Genomic DNA, 18123 nt, shown 5'->3' with positions numbered 1-18123 from the left:
AGGAATTCTGGAAAAAAGTATCACAAGGATGTTGTGGGCCAACATCTGAACACTAGTCAACAAAGTCCCTCTACTTCAATAAAAAGTAAATGCTGCATTAGGAAATACTGACAGGAATATCTCACCAGGTCTGTGATGTAATCCTCCCATCCAAGGCCTGTTTGGAATACCAACTTCTATTCAGACACCAACACAGAGTTTTTTAGGGTCATTTCAGATGTACATGGTGGGAAGAGAAAGAAGTAATGGGCATATATTACTGTAAAGAATAATCGAATGTGCTACTTTTTAGCTCTTATATACAGTGTAGTCATGAATAGTGATGTCAGAGGGAGCTGTGAAATCTCTACCACCATGATTCCTCAACAGTCAGAAGGACAGGTCCATCAGGAATGATCTGGGGCCAGAACATGATCAAAGTTACCTCTTGAAGATATCTCAGATTTTAGGCACTATATTTCATAAAAATAAGTCACACTAAAATAAAAAATGCACTAAATGCTATAAGCACACTAGATTTCATCAGCATAACAGAATATCTTACCACACAAAGCCCAAGAGGAATCTGAAATTTACAATCAAAGCAAAGAGATATTCCAAAAAAAGCCTTTTTTTAATACACATTTTTATTCACACTAGAATAGCTTCCACGTTTTTGACACAAAGTTGTAATTTTTGGCAAAGCCCTCAGAAATCCAGGAAATGGTTCAGGAAATTACTTTTTGACATGAAGGTTATGTAGAAATGTATATTAAATGCATCACCCTGCCTTCACTTTGTGCAATGCTTGTCAGCCAGAAAGTTCTTTTGGATATGCAAAAGTAAGAATGAAAGCAAAGCCCAGGGAAGCCCTGATGTTGAAGGCTCTAAAAATAGAGAAAGATTTGCCTTTGCATCCAACAGGAGATAAAAAACTTTGCTTGGTATTGAAGATTTTCATTAATTACTCAATTTTTCTGGAGGCAAAGCAGGGATACATTGAGTTATGACACAAGTTAAAGTGAAGAATGTCAGTGGGAACAAGAACATATTATCTTTTGTTATAATTAGGGAGAGGACCGCAAGCAGAGCAACAATTATCTGAAATTATATCTACACTGTAGGAGGCAAAGCATGGACTTCACTTAAATTAAGCCTTATTATAAAACAGGGCATGTCACCGGAGCAATACCTGATGGGACAGGGCAGCAATGTGAGGGAGAATCCAAGGAGAAGCTCAGGACTCTGCACACCACTACAGAATCTCTTCTTCTTCCCCATTCTGTGCATGAAATGTGGGGAGCTCAAATAAAATTTGCAATAGGCAGTGGTAGCTTACCAGCACCTATCCAGTCCTATGGCAGAGGAGTAGAAGTCAGAAGCCAGTGACAGAGCCTGTATTTTCTCCATTCTTTCCCAGTAAATCTACTTTTGAGTGATTTTCTTCTGATCTCTTCACTGTAAATCTAGTAAACTTCCTTGCAAGATACTAAATACAAGGGTATATATGTTGATGTGTGGTAGGTAGTATTATCCAGGTCACTTGAATGTAAGAAGTGGCTTCTCCTTGTGCTGGCAGGGTCTACTTTGTGTATTAAAATGAATGAATTTCTTTCTGAAGATTAAGATAGAATTTCTTTACAGCTATTGTCACACTGTGCTGACAACCTGAATGCCATTATCACAGTAATAACTGAAATTAAAAAGTGAAATAGTGTCATTTGAGGATGAATACAAAGAACATAGAAAGACTTACGTGTTGACTAACTTGAGCTATTCTTCTCTCTACTTTTTGTTTTGTTATTTGTAATCTACTAGTGGAATTTATTTCAATAAAAGCAATATTTTTTCAATTAAATGTTTCATAATGGATTAGATATTTCTCGACAAAACTCCCCTCCAATATAACATTCAAGCAATTATTGGACTGTGTTGTAACACATTTGGCTCGGACACTCCCTACAAGATGCCTGAATTATTTAAAGAAAAAATTATCATTAACATAGAATGCAAAGACATCTGTTCAAGAATTGGAATTATGTTCAGCTGGGAAATGGGATTTGAAATTACATTTCTTCAAAACAAAATGCTATTATGGACCCAGAAATTGTCAGAACTGTGAAACTGCTCTTTATTCAGGGAGAGCATTCAGGCCATTAGGCATGGATACCTGAATTAGCAGACTATTGCACATCACTTGAGGCCTTTCAGAGCCTGTTTCAAGTCACTTAAATATTTAAATATTTGAATATTTAAACTTGTTTAATGGAAGTTGGGTGCTTTCTTCTTATTATTTTTAGTTCTACTTTAGTGCTGAGAGTAGACTAAGCTAATTCAGGTGCTTGAAAGTGCCACTCGCTAGTTATACAAGCTCTTAGACAGGCTAAATGAGCATCTGTCTGCAGTGCACAGGGACAGTTTGATCGGCCTCTTGCAGCTTCAGGTCTGGCCATGTGCTTCTGACTGGCAAAATATCTCTCACTGCACAAAAAAAAAAAACAAAAAAAACAAAACAAAAAAAAAAAAAACAGACTGTGGGGCTAAATCATCATAGAACAAATCCAAAAGGAAAAAAAAAGAAAAAAAAAAGAAAAAAATGATTAGCCTTCTGAGTCTACTTCTTGTGGAATCAGGTTATCATCAGTGCTACCAAAAAGGACAGTACTGAAAAACCCATCAGAAAGAGATGGGTGAGGGCAAGATCACACTTCTTGATAGTAGCTAGCTATAAGATAGCTGTTGTACTGTATGGCCACATGAGAAAGTAGATGAGATGACACAGTTACTTCCCACTGTGTGCAAAAATGGCAGGGGAGGGAAGCACAGTACCAGTCACAAGTGCTCTCACCAGAGAAGGATGGTAATGAAAAATTTGGCCAGCTTTCTCTCAGTGAAAGGCAAATCTCCCGGTAAAAGTGTTTTATTAATATGCATGAGAAGCAGGAGAGAGGAAAGTGGAGAAATAAATTTAGCAAGGTTGATGTCTGCATCTCTGGTGTGCCTTGTGTGTCAGACACGATGGGTACAAGATGGCTACAAATGCACTCACAATCAAAAATGACAAGAGGAAATAAAAAATTAATTTCAAATACATTTAACAATTCACACAATTCTGTGCAACTTATTTTTAAAATTACCTTCCCTATTCAGGATTTACTATACTTGATGTAGAATGTGTTGTATACTTATAGGAGTTGACTCTTATATAACACAATTAGGAAGTTTCTGCTTTCAGGCAAAGTCTACAGTTCTTGGAATTTACTGAATATAAGTAAGACATACTTTGCATATTGTATGCTCTGCAGAGTAAAAGTGAGGTAGTCATAACTCTGTTGAACTAATTGCTTTCTTCTCCTTTCACTAAGACTGAATTAGACACATTTCATTTACAGTCAGATTAGTGTCTGAGGATAGGATCACAATGCAATAGCATAAGAATCCTTCCCAAAGATTCCAAAGGCTCAAGCAAACACAACATATAGCCAGTGCTCCTTTGATGACACAGTTATGGCAAACATAAGAACACCAGACAGCTTCATTCTCTGTGCTCTGCTCCTTGAAGATCATCAGGGTTGGTTTGCAGCTGAGACACATGAATACAGAAAAAAGCAACTACCATAGAATCATAAGAATTGGAAAGACCAGTAAGGTCATCTAGCCCATCCGCCAGCCCATGCCTGTGACTGTTCTAGACTACATCACTCAGTGTGACATCTAGCCTTTTCTTGAACACCTCCAGGGGGAGTGACTCCCTCACCTCCTTAGGCAGCCTGTTCCAATGCAATACCACGCTTTTCAAGAATAAATGTTTTCTAATATACAACCTGAACCTCCCCTGGTGCAATTTAAGGCCATTACCCCTTGTTCTACTCAAACCAAAGTGGATCTGAAAAATATAAAACATAGTATTACCTGCAATTGATAAAATGCTCTATTTTTAAACTTGAGCCACACTCCTTACTTGTGTAAATCAGCACATTTCTACTGAAATCAAAGGATGTACATGAAAATCCATTTTGCAGATACAATAGCAAATCCTTAGTCAGAGCACTGAAACTCTGAAATTATTATAATGATCTTGCTTAATGTTATTTCGCTTCATAAACATCACTGTAGATGTGGGCTCCCTGTTAAAAGTCACTGTTCTCATGGCAGTTGCTTTAGAGGAACATCAGTAAGTATCCTCTAGCTAACGATTGTGACTATGGACTAAAGAACTCTGTTGGTTCCAAACTTAGATGTTGGAGCTGGCCACACATTTTGTGCGTTGTGTGAAAACCTGTTTTTGCAGCTATCTGCAGTCAGCTGATAGTTTGATTTATAATGCTGCATTGCTGAAGAGGTTTTCTGTGGATTTAATCAGGAGGTGCACAAAATGCAAGTAGTGCAAGAAACAGAAACATCAGGAATTGGTTTTCAGCATTTTTTTTTTCAAATATTTTCTGAGTGAAAATAAAATACAAGATAATAGTTGTCTTTTCTGAGTCAGATTAAAAGTGTCAAGGGGCCAGAACCCATAGTCAACTCCAGACTGGGAATTAGTCTTGGCAAATGTTGAGGCTGTGTTCATGAAAGGCTGGTATTCTTAATTCACTTTCTATAGTAGCTGTCTACCCAGCATAGAAGAGGTTACAGATTGCAACAATCCCAAAGAAAAAGGAGGTTCAGATAAATGCTAAGAATATTAAGCATGTGAGTATTTGTTCTTTGCTTTCTAGGCTCTGGAACTGAAGGTCAGAACAGTTAAAAGGAAAGGCTGAAGTTCTAGTCGCAAAAATCAGTCATGTTAGGGCCATCAATCCCAAGATGGTCATGAGGACTAAAGAACTGCACTGATGTTAGTACTTCAGGCAACTTAGGAAAAGAGTATAAATCTTTGTTTAAGGTATTTTTTGAGGCTTTTTTTCCAGGTTTTACTGTAATCGTCCAAAGGTATTCTCTCTGAAGGTCTGCTATTCTATTGAAGTAGAGGCAAAACATGACAAAATGACTTTTGTTTAGAATTTAGATTCAGGAGCAGAATCACACTCCAAACATCACATAAGGACAGAGTTAAAAATATGTGGTTTCCATTCTGTGATCTGCTTCTGCACTTTGTGTGCACATGAGCAGATGTGCTCCTTTGTCAGTGGTTGGTAACAATGTTGTTGCACGAGCACAGGGAATTAACCTGCCTTAGAAAGGATGTCAGTTCAGAGTCTAGTTCATCAGCTAGCCCCAGTGAGTATTTACAAACATCTTTCCATATGTCTGCAGACATTATAGGCCTTTGACCTGATAATGAATAGGGCAGAATGAGCTGGTCCCCAGAATGGTTTGGCAAAGCCTCCTGTCTCTGGCATCACTCCCAGCTCTGCTCTCAGAGTTTCTTTAGCAGATAGGACACAGAGTCACCTTTGGAATGAAGCAAAAAGCACAAGCTCTTGGGTCCCAACAGACTCTTTACCACTTTTTGCTCTAGCAAACAAGGGGAAAAAAATTGCATAACATTGCAGAAGATCATAATGAAAGTCGTTATCTATCAGATCCACTGCCTGAGCAAATTCATCGAACCTAAACGTCCTTTTAGTTTTAATAGAACTACTGGAGGAGATATTGTAACAGAGGTGCTATCTTCTCATCTCTCATCTTCTTAATGTAAAAATGATATAAAACCTAATCAATTTTACCCACGTCAGTAAAACCCCTTGATCATACAAAATTCACATTCTTGTCTGAATTCAGAGGGTTTCAGAAACTCACAAAAAAAGCCCAATGTAAAACAAAATGTGCTGCCATTTTTTCCACTAATTTAGGCTCCTTAGAATATTTACATTGCTTTAAACTGTTTAGAAACACTTCCAGTGAGTCATCTATCTAGTATTAATGTGTTGCACGCATGACCTTTCCTAATGCAGACATTCTTTTGCATGACTTTTCACTATATTTATTAAAGCACTGGCTAATTAAATTAAAAATTGGACATGTCATGTACTTGTGAGCCTCTTATTTCTATGATTCTAATAATAATAACTCAAAGGAATTATTTTACTATCATATAGCTACTAGGGAGAGAACAGGTCAGCATTCTGATTTTATTCTGGAGCCTATGGGACTTAAGCACCCCAAGTCCAAATAAATTTAAAACTGAAAAGCCAACTAATAGATACTTTAAACAGAAGGTATCTTAGCCAAAAAATTTTCTTCAACTTTGGTGCCAGAATACAAATTGTCAGAGAATTATTAAAAAAAAAAAAAAAAAAGTAATTAAACGTTCTGTTCATGCTCTAGGCTCAGAAATTTTCCTCTTCTTCTATCCTGAAGATTTTCCATATGGGAAACACATAAGCAGATGCTATAGAGAACTGAAGTCAATACTATTTATCTCTTGCCTGAAGGGCAGATAGCAGAGAATTCACAGAAGACGCAGGGAATGTAAATTTTTGGGGAAATGCATCTCACTGGTCCCTTGATGCATCATTAAGATGATGGGCCAAATCTAGTCAGACTGAGAGATTATATCGTCTCCCTCAGGACAAATATATATATATAGAATTGTATGATCAGAAATGTGTCTAGATCAAAAATGTGAATTTTGTATACATATAATATACATAGCATTTGCAGATATCCAAAACCCATGTTTTCTATCTAAACAACCCATTTCTGATCATAAAATAGTTCACTTCATCGTATCTAAACTTGGATTGAAAAAGGGGGGAAGAACTATTCTCTTAGACCAATTTGCTGGCTTCTGGAACCAGCATGTATTCAAGCACTTTTAATGTAGCTGCTGTCTCAAACAAATATTCTTGCTCTCTTCATGGTCAAAAAGTAGGCCATCATCTCGTTTCTTCATTTCTGTTAAATACATTTCCTATTTCTTTTCTCTCAGTACCTCCATAGCTGTGAGCTAAATACTGTATGCTAAATACTGCCAAGAAGGGACAAGAAGAATCCAGGTATAGTTATGGGTATTATTAGATATCACTGCAAACATTCAAATATCAATCTCTCAGATCTATTCCCTTGCTGTGATCTTACTTTTTTTTTTATGATTAATATGTTATTAAATAACAATCAGATCTGCCAAGCTTACTTTACTTATGTGTCCCTGTTGTCCTAGAGCTGTAGACTTTTCCTTTCTAAAGCTTGCACCTGGATATCTTAACTATACAAGTAATATCGCATATGGTTGCTAGGAGAAAAGCTTGAAGAAAGCCTCAAACTGAACAGCTGCAACAGTGTCTCTCAGAGAATGGGAAAAGAAAAACCTGAACAAGTGACTTTGTATTTTCACTGGATCCTTTGAGCCACAGCCCCTTCCAATGTGGACCAGGGGGACACAGCCCTTCAAAGAGCCATGTGTGCTCTATCACAGACAGAGAAAAGTATACCAGATTCATTCTTTTCAGGCTCATAGATTAAGCTCCCACTCTGAATTAATCCCTCAAAGAACATGTCTCTCCAGTGCCTATGGATGGAGCCCACAAAGCTTTCTGAATAACCACAAAACAAACAAACAAAAAGGCAATTTCCCTACCCCAACTTTTCAGCAACATTTGGAAAGAGTTAAAAACAAGGAGGAACCTGCATCCTGCCTTTGCATCTCCACCTCCCACCCACTAAATTTTGGCCTAACACGTTTACGATGATAACTTTAAAGGCTGAGGAAAAAAGCAAAATCTTTGTTCTCCTTTCTTTGTGTCTCCATGCTACTACTTCTCAGAAATAACCTACAATTTCTTCAGGACCCATTAGGGCTTTTATTGGCAGAACTACACAACAATGCCCTTGGTAGAGCTTTCCATTTAAAATCTCTAATCTGCAAGTTATCCGATTCTAAGCAATCTTTTTCTAAGCAGAATTTATGCACTCTCTCTCTCTGTATGCCCTTTGGGATCAGAGACTATGTATAGCACTAAGTCACTTAAATTACTAATTTATTTAAAAAAAAAAAAAAGACTCGCAAGTTCCTCCAAATCAACTTTTGTTTCTCTATAATGATTTTAATTGACTGCTTCACAGCAGTATCAGAATACGGTGATCAAGTGGCAAGAACAGCATGCTCACAGATATCATAGTAGAACAAAATATTATGTCTGCTTGTTTTGATAAAGAAGCAACAAAATTACCAGAGTGAGAAAAAGACCCCCAAGAAAAAAACAGCTGTATGATGTTTAAAATGGAAATCAGTCAGCTATTCTTACAACCGAAAAGAAAGACCCAGTTTCCCTGCAACTAGCTTGCAACTGCATCTTCCTGGAACTCAGAGATCCAGTACTTGCTGTGTGGATAATTTTCAGATCATTTGTTTGGTAATCAGTTTTAGATCTCTTTAGAACAAAAAAAAAAAAACGACTTTCATGGATGTATCTGTTATTTTAAGAAAATAATTATGATAATAAAAAAGAGTAAATACAAAAGCTCTTGAGAAATGCATCCATAAATACTGCAGTTGGAGGCCAAAAGGTACTGAGCGTACTACATCTGATCGCATCAGTACTGAACACTGGAAATCTGAACATGTGCCATTTGTGTGCTCTGGTTTTACTGGAATAGAGCCTAGAACCTTCACTGGGAATAGTCTATAACAGATGATCTTTACAGCTCATCTTTCATCTCTATAGATATCTGAAGCATCCAGTGAAAAGATGAAAGATGGGAAAAAGTTTGAAAGAGTGACTAGCAGATTTGTGACTGGTCAGGTCTGACAGCTGTATTACACACACAGACTTCATCATGCGAAGGAAACCTAACGTGCTGTGCATCCAACCCTCTCTTTGACTTTCCATCATCTTTTCAAAAAATCCAGATGCAATTCATAACCAGTGCCAAGTACTGAAAAAAATTACTGCACACAGCACCTCCACTCCATAGCTTTCAGTGCTGGTTGAAGTGAGGAAGATAACAATTTTATTCAGATCTCTGTTACTTTTTGAAGAAAAACAAGAAGCTCAAGTGTTTCTGAGAGACAAAGTTGGCAAATGCAAGGATGTATTACCAGAAGGTGCTAGAAGCTGTCAAAAACATGATTTTTTTCAAATTGTGTTATGGAACAGTTCTTGTACAAAGAATTTACTTAGAAAACAACAATTCTGAGATTAAAAATAAGGTATCTTTAAATTTAGTAATAACTGTCACAGTGACAGAATCCAGGGAAATAGTGTCAACTATGGGTCTTATCTTACAGATTGAATTTATGCCTTCTGAAACTGTCTTGTGCTCAGATCTCATATAGGGCTGAACTCCCATGTGTGCACCTGCCCCTGGAGGTGGAAATCACACCTTCACCAACCCCATGATCAAACTCCCATAAACCAGAGTAAGCCATTTAATCAACTTTCTTCAGAATAAAACTCATAGAGAGAAGTTTTGAATGTCTGCTGTGATTAAACAATGCCTTACCCCAGAAAACAAGGGTGTTTGCACAAACATGAACATATTAATCTGAAAATTGTGAAAAAAGATTTGGCCTAAAAAATTTAAAACTGTTGAAAACACCTTCCCAAATGTTTCTGTGTGTTTGATCCAGCCAGTTATATGCGTCTCCTGGGCTGATGTTAGGGCATTATTTTGGTGCTGCTTAGGGATTCAGGGCAGCCACGGCCACCCAGTTAGGATCAAGCCCAAGGCAGTTCCTTCAGTAACCAGCCCTGTGGGGTAAGGTGGGAGAAAAAAATTCAAGAAAAACTCCTGAGAAAAGGAGATCTTGACTGGTCATGGACACATTTAGTATAGTGATACTTCAGCAACTGCAGGATCTCCAAGCTTGTCAAAGTTCTTTCATTGTCCTGAGTAACACAGAAATGTGTCAGTGACCTGAAAACATCAGACTGGCTTTAGGAGTCTCCCAAATTAGGGCTTAAGTAACAATCCTCTCAGCTGACCACAAGTCACTGCACACTGCCTTATTCCCCCTTTCACACTGCCCAGTACCTGCCTGTGTTACTCCTTGCCAGACTGCTGAGAAACTGCAGAGCAACTGCCTATGTCCTCCTAGAGACAGGCCATGAAGGATGCTTATTTAGCACTCTCACCTAACTACTTTTGACCCCATGCCATTAACTCTTCTGTCATGGGTTTTGATTCTATAGAACACAGTTTATGTTCAGGCTGTGTGGGAGGGGAATTTAAATGCCTTTATTTGGTTCACACCCAAATACTTTTCATACAATCTAAAAAACATTTACAGCTTCCTTCACAGCCCTACTCCTTCCTCCTCCCCTCGTACATCTGCTGCTATAATAACCAGCCTGTTCCGTATTTCTAAAAATTGAAAACTAGACTTCTGAATCACTTCACCTTTTGGTTGCCACCCAGATTATTAATCTTTATATCATAAATAGAGGCTCAGTTGGCTCTAAGTAACTGGTATTTTAGTGTCTGACAGGCACAGGCTTCCTTGTCTGTCTAGGGACTTATTTACATTCCTGTATCCTAGCCCACTATTGAAGCTTCCTCAGCTCTCATTCAGACAAAATTCCCACAGTGATTTTAAAGGCCCCCTCCAATGAATTCTTAGAATCTCTCTCATGTGTGGTACCCAGCATTATGGAACATGAATTCAAGCTGTTTGCACTGGCCTCTTGCTCATGGCATCCTGCTACAACTCAGATCAACGGAAAATGTACTCTGATTGCTATAAAAAGAAAAGGATGCTGCCAAAGTTTTCCCAACATTCTGCCTTTTTTTGTTCTGCTTTGCATTTCCACATTCCAAAATAACCCAGATTTGCCTCTTAGCATTTCCAAACCAGAAACTTTCCAGGTGTTGTTGGGACAAGAATTCAATAATCTTGTGAGGGGATGGTCTCTCCTGCATCATCAATGTCCTTCTTTGTCTAACAAGACGCAAATGACAGCAATAGCCAACAAACGAGCCACAGAAGGGGAGTAGGTTCCTGACCCCCAAAGCCAGTGCCAGATCCATGGCACCGAGGGCAGGGGGCAGACGTGGCCCCACAGAGCTGTGATGTGACCTCTAGCACCTTACTCTGCTCACTTTGCTCTGGCAGCCACTTACCAGGATGAATTTTAACTTAGAAGGCCAACGTGTCAAGCAAAAACATCCATATGCAGCTCCAGGTGACAGTAATGGAGGCACTTTTAATCCTCCACAGCCAAAAAAGAGAATTTGAGGCTCCTCACATCTTGCTTGCAGCACTAACTTGAAAGTCCTTAACTATCCCACAGATATAAGCATTTGAATGTCATTTTGTGCTAGGTACTAAAGCTAATTTTCCTATTCAGTGATTCCGTCCTTTTGTAAAATGTGTACAATATGCAACATCATTTATTATTAAAAAAAAGGAAGAGTGCAAGAAGATTAAAATTCTGACAGAGGCATATTAGCTTTGTTTGGCAAAAGAAAAAACACTCTTCATCTGTTTGTGAATCATTCCTGAGATAATCATATTCCTCTAAAGAAGTTGTTTCCATAAAGAGAAAAGAAATATGTTTGTTCTGGAAAGCATCATGAATATTAATGCAAGACAAATGCAACTTGACCATTTTGGGGAGCAAAGAACTTCAAAAAATTTATAATGACAATGTATAGATTTTAAAAAGCTAAAGACACTACTAAGCTGAGTCAGATTTGAGTGTGAACATTTGTACCTAAAATCTGGTAGATATCACACTTGGTATTAAAAATAAAGCCCAACTGGTGTCTGTTTGACTCAGTTTGTACTCACTCCTCCTATGTGAGAAAGGTGTGCAATTTTGGAGACATTTCATCTTCTTGCAATATACTAACAATGAATACTTCGAGGAAACTTAACAGTTTAGAAACATATTTTGAGGGAGTGAGGAAAGAAGATTCATCTTAATTTATATTTAAACGTGTCTTTTTTATCAGTAAGTAGGAGTTTGAGTCATAGATATGCAATGGATACTGTTTGAATAAAGAACCTTTCATATTGCAGCTTTCTCCAACAGCTACCTACAGCATCGCACAATACAATACCCCTCTATCTTTCCCACTACAGTTTTTTTTTTGTTGGGGTTTTTTTTTTTTTTTGGTAGCAAATGCACGGGTGTGTGGAAACCAGTATTAAATTCTCAACACCTCAGAAAAGCCTTATACAGCTATAGCAAAGCCTGTGCAACTTATTTAACATTCTTTTATACAACTAAAGAATGTATCATTTGATTTATGTTGTAACATCAACAGCAAGTACGATGACATATTTACCAATATAAACAATGTTCACAAATGTACAGAGAGATTATTTCTTAAGGTTGGACAGAAAATGCTTCTCTATATTTACAGCTAGATTTTATAATACAGTTACTGAAAAGATTTGTATAGCTCACTCACCAAATGGTTGCAGAGGTAATTCTTGAGGTCAGATTTTTCAGAGAACTGCAGGAAAAGTAGCATGGAAATGGTCAGATGGAGCTGCTAAAGGCCTTGTCAGGATACAAGAGCATTACTGTTCCAAAACAAACAAAAATAGGTTGATGCTTAGAGTATGGTTTATACACTTATCAACCCTAAAAATATCAAACTTGATCTGGGAAGAGTTAGAAACAAAGCTGTGGATGCTTCCCTGGTAATACCAGAATACAGGCTTCATTCCGCATCAGCCAGCTTTGGTATAAAAATAAATGATGTATTTTGCTGGTCAGAACCACTGCTCCTGTTTTTAGTGTAGACAAAGCAAAATTAAAGTCACAGGTACTATGGTTAGTTTATTGAGAGAGTTGGCCAAAAAAGTCAGCTGAAACAAAACAAGAAGCCCCTTTCCCCCTCAGCTTGATTTTCATTCTTATATTATGCCTACTCCAAGAAAAAATACCTAAAGCAAAAATATCATTTTGGATATGGAAAGATTTCTAAACCTTTCTACATGGGTGACTATGCTGAAAAGGAAGAAAGAGAGCATATGGCTGGTATTCTGACAGTTTTGTAGGAACTGAATACCACAAAAAAAAAAAGCTAGGATGTTTGCTGATACACTCTGATAAAACAAAATCCTAACCTTGGTCTAGAATTAAATATACAGCTTAAAACACACAGAAAGAGATCAAAAGGAAAAACTCCTGTCCTTCTGCTCTTTTCTAATTTAATCTAACATTGCCAAGTATCCACTGAGCAAGACTGAACCATTTTGAACTTGTCCAGCATAGGGGATATTGATCAGCAGAACCCAGAATAGAGAAACAAAGCTCAGAAACAAGCAAGTGAATTTAATCAATTGAAGTTGCCCAACAGCAAAAGGAAAACAGATAGTTTGAACCATAATGTAGCTTTAAGAAAGCCACACATGTTGGGAGAAATGCAAGAAAGGAGGGGTGACAAAAAACCTGAAATTTTTACACTGCATTAATTTTAATGCTTAACTTACTCCCTGGGATCTTACAAATCCAAATGATCATGCTGGAGAAAATACTGGGCACAGAATCAGGATTTCCTTTAAATTACAGGACTTTCAAAACGGTAAGAGAAAGCTTGGGGAAAAAAGCGCCAGGTTAAAAAAAATCAGTTTAAACGTGACCCAGAAGTGTCAATGAGAAATTGAAGATACTGAGAAAGAAACAAGTAATGTTCCAAAGGATAACTGTGGCTAAAGCTTTTAGTCGTTATTAGCTTCTGGAACTATGATGCTGGGAGAAATCAAAATCTTATCTGTAAGAGCGTGGATAAAAAAAGTTATTGCAAACTGCGTGGTTCAAGTGCCCTTTGGAAATGTTAAAGATTGACGTTGCAGACATGGAGAAGTGCTCACACAGAAGCAATAAGCTGATGTCTTTATCTTGGACCAAATAATGAAAAACTATTCTAGGAGCTACACTGCTAGAGCAGGAGGTTGTGACAATAAAATCCATTTATTTCCACAGGACTCTGACTTTGTTTTGATTTAAACTCAAGGACTGGAATAAGCTTATTACAAAAATAGAAGCATTAGTATCAAGGATTGATTAGGGAAAGTCTCTTATCTCCTCCATGTGTGTGAGAGGCTGTCTGGTGTGCCTCACCTTTGCTCAGGCAGAGGAAGATTTTTCCCTTCTTGCCGGAGAACTGAGCTCTCACATCCTCTGACTCCTGCCCACCTCAGGAACCAATTGTGTATGTAAAGGAGGACTCCTCCTAAGAATATTACCATAGAGGAGAGGCAGGCTTCCCTGAGAGACATTTTCTGACATAATACCCAGGATTTACCACTTTGACTTTGTAAGTACGGTCCTTTCCTATACATTTAGCAGGAAGCACAACAGTGCTCATACTATAGCAGAGACCATGCAGTGCTCACACATTGATTATAGTTCAGGAGCAATCATCATTATGAAATCTTATGTTTACAGTACAACTGCCTTACAAGGCAGATTATTTCTTGAATCAGAACCTTTTAACAACTGGTGTTGTTAAGTTAAACATATTTACACATACCTACATAAACAATGAAATCACAAAGTCAAGAAGAAAGTTTCAAAAAATGGCTGCATCAACAGAACTATATTGTCTGATACAATTATATGTGATTATGTCATAATGCAGACATTTTGTGGGGCCTCTGTCACCCTACGTTCTTCATTTTCTTAGCTTCCATTTGGACACCACAGGGTTGGATTTACAGATGTAATGAGAGTTTGCAGATGTGGCTAAAATCAATGAAAGCTAAGCCCAGAGGACTATTTAATTCTCAGCATTCTTTTAAAATGATATCTCAAGTGTGACGTGGTAGAATAAGCAAGCATATATTTTACCTTAATCTACCCTTGTCTCCTATTTTGGCTTATGAAATACTCAATATTCCTTCTTCAGGATTCTCCACCTTATATCAGTCTTCTTTTGCAAGCAGTTATAAGGAGCTAAGCTTCCAATAGCTCCACGCGTAAACTACACTTAGCAATCTCCGTATCCTTAATACCGCGTCTGTATGCAATCAGTCCCTACTGCTTCTTCATTTTCAGTTAATTTCTTCCCCACTCCAGTTAATTCCCATTTCACTTAATTTCTTAATTATCCAATTTCATCAGGATCCTCATCCCCACCTTTTCATTTTGTGGCACAGCTTTTGTTCTCTGCTTCTGCATCTGGTATTTTGCCCCCTCCTCGTCAACCAGATGTGAGCACATATGTCACAGATGACAAAAAGAAAGACATACAGCTTCCCTGCTCTGCGCTTTGACATCCATGTTTATCCTGGTCCAGAACAGCTATTTAGATCAAGTTCAGGTTATTTATGTAGCTTGAGCCTATGTTCAATCACAATGGAATATTTGGACATATTATCTAATAAAACTGAAGTCTCTGTTGAGCTTGCGCTAACTTCAATTACTTTAAGAACTGTACATGGGATAAACTTCTGCAATATCTCGGGCTGTGAAAAACACACATTCTAACACAAAAGGAACTGCTCAAATTGCAGTTCAAGAGCCTGGACACTACAGATATTTTGCCAGTTTACCTGAATTATTTTTTGTTTCTTGTAATTTCCCAAGATTGACCCTAATAACTATCATTTAACATTTAGCCAAGCTTTAATTTCATCTTTTCATTACAAAGAGATGAAAGCTTGGTTATCTTTCAGAAGAGTCACTGAATCAGTTCCACCCATGGTGATTTCCAGCCATAGAATTCTAGATTTTAAATGTATATTTTTTAGGCTACAGTACATCAGATTAAAAGCTATATTTGGTCACCACCATTATTCTACTTTAAAAATACATATATAAAACCAGAATTCTTCTTAAAATAAATTTCTATTTAAAACATCTTCTGTTTTTCATAATGTCTTTGTCATAGCACTGCAATTAGAGTCAAGTTAAAGACTCAGCTCAAAGATTTCAGACTATTAGGACTGGGTAGAGTACATAATGCAGTTTTTTCTCTAATGATATTGTGTTAAGGCAAACCTACCACTTGCAGCAAGCCTTGAAATATGTGGCCTTAAATGAATAAGGAGACATAAGTTAATTAAACACTAGAATGTCAAGGTTTTAATGACTTCCTGTACTGGGGAGCAAAGAATAACTGAAACTTTTAAATACCTGATGAGAGCAACACTCAAATACCAGTAATATTATTATAATTTAGCTGCTGAAGATATGCTATACTGGAAATAAAATTTCACACCAACGTCTCTGTTACTTTGGCAGTCATCAAATAGTACACTGCACATATAGGTTTTAAAATTGGTTATGTATGTCTTCATATTTGCTGAAATAACCAATTACCTTACAGCACCAGATGTCTTTTGCCAGTTGTGAGCCAAAGCAGAGCAGCAGTGGGTTAACTAGAACAGTTAATTTGCAATTGGTGAAATGCAAACTTCCCATTCAGCCTGCAAGGAAGACTGGCAGCTCTTCTCAGTTGACTAGAATGGCTGCATCTCTCAGAACCTCTGTCCGGAACACTTATCCCAAGTACCTGCAACGTGGCTTCTCTTCAGAGCCTGATGCACCCTCTGCAATCTCCACTTTCCATCATGTCAACACTCTTACCTGTTTTACTGAAGACAGGTTAAGAACAGGCATTCTTACCCTTCCAATACCCCTTTCACTGGTACAACTCTCTTTCTGCCTAGATGAATGAGCTATACTCTTCATGTCAAATATGCAGTCTTGAGGGAGAGTTGACAGCAACAGAGACAGCACTATTTTCAATCTGAGGCACTCCTGTGTTTCTCAATGGAAAACAGGGCACTAAACCAACATAGCCATTTACTTTGATATATTCCAACTCAGTTTAAATTAGACACATCAAGTCTACTTAGAGGATTGACATCCCTGGAGGAATAAGAACACCTGTCCCCTTCCTCTACAGCTCAAGTGGGACATAGGACAACCAGTTCACTTTTGCAGTATAGTGGGATGAGCCCACCTCTCCTACCAGACTTCTCTAAGTATGATGACAATCAGTAGTTGTCTGGCAGTATGCTTACAGTCTTTCTGTTTGGTTTCTTTCCACTTCCAAAAAAGTGTTCTTGTTTTTATAATCAGCAACAGCTGATTGTCAAATTCTTCTTCTACACTACAGAAAGTCCAGATTACTAAACTGGAGATTCATTCTCATTTTCTCAGTTTATGAAAAAACACTGCACTATACAGAGTCAATACACTTTGCATTGGTAAAACTGCGGATCAACCTCAGAAATATGATACTGTTAGCCAACAACATACAGACCTCAAAAGGTGGGACAATCAGTTCATATTTCTCCTCACTCCAGAGAATATGAGAACAGCGCTAACAGGAAACACCAATGGAAGTCAAATTCCAAATTTCTGCTAGTACGGCTGTTATGAAACTTCTCTAAAAGAAGCCTAGTTACCTCAGGCAAGAAGAAGGAATTGCCCTGAGCTCCCTCAAGACTTAAAACCTAATTGCTAAGGCAGTTAAAATGGAAAAAAGTTGACAGAAACTTCCTCCTTTAGAATATTTCTATCCCTTTCCATTCTTACGTGCCTATAAAAAAAATTTATAATAAAAACGTGTGTCAAACAAAGTAACACTCTTCAATTTTTTCACTTTGTAAGGCTTTGACCCCTACAGAAGACATCACAGCATTTAAAATTTGTAGTTTTGTCAATAACCAGTAAGCTACAAAGCCACTGCAGACTGATTGGTGTAATCAAGGACAGCTGTAACTGTGCTGACAGGTTTTGACTAGCAGCAAACAGGGCTAGGCTAAAATTTAAGGGACTGCAAAAAAATACCTTTGTCTTGAGCCTCTCAGACAAAGAAAATTAAACCCAGTGTTTAATGAACTAATTTTCACCATATGCAAATATGAATCAATTGCCTTCACAGTGTTTCACTGAAGGAATTAAAAACAACATGCTAGATAAATAGAGGAGCGCTGCTTGGTTTCTTAGTATAACTAATGCTATTAACAGTCTTTACCTATGCTGAGGCCAGATGGTTGCTTTTTCTTGGGCAATGCTTACACTAAGCTAAGGGCTGTCAAGTCTTGTCTGGAACCAGAGCTTAACTGAGGCTGTCACTGATCTTGCAGTGAGCTGCCTCAGTGCTCCTGTCTGCTTCAGTCTCTCCTGACTGTATCTCCCAAGTGACCTTTCTCCTCACTGGCTCTCATCGCTTTAGCTCTTTATTGTACACCAACACTGTTCTCCAGCACAGAGATCTGAATAAACATTTATTTACAAGAGTTTAGCATGGTCTGGAAATGTCTCCTACCCTTCTTCAGTGTTGCAGGCT

At 37.8% G+C, this 18123-nt stretch overlaps 1 long non-coding RNA gene across 1 annotated transcript in view; it reads right to left on the bottom strand.

The window, feature by feature from the left end:
* The window catches only part of LOC121110858, a 199818-nt gene that overhangs the window by 76682 nt on the left and 105013 nt on the right, over positions 1–18123 (bottom strand). Inside the window, exons 6-7 of the long non-coding RNA XR_006939492.1 lie at positions 12280–12394; positions 126–176 (exon numbers count right to left, since the gene is read on the bottom strand). This is a non-coding gene — a long non-coding RNA (uncharacterized LOC121110858). The remainder of the gene's footprint in view (positions 1–125; positions 177–12279; positions 12395–18123) is intronic.

Source organism: Gallus gallus, chromosome 5 (assembly GCF_016699485.2).
Source record: "Gallus gallus isolate bGalGal1 chromosome 5, bGalGal1.mat.broiler.GRCg7b, whole genome shotgun sequence".
NCBI classification, from domain to species: Eukaryota; Metazoa; Chordata; class Aves; order Galliformes; family Phasianidae; genus Gallus; species Gallus gallus.
Note: the sequence above shows the minus strand (reverse complement) of the source record. Positions and strands in the feature narration are given on the sequence as shown.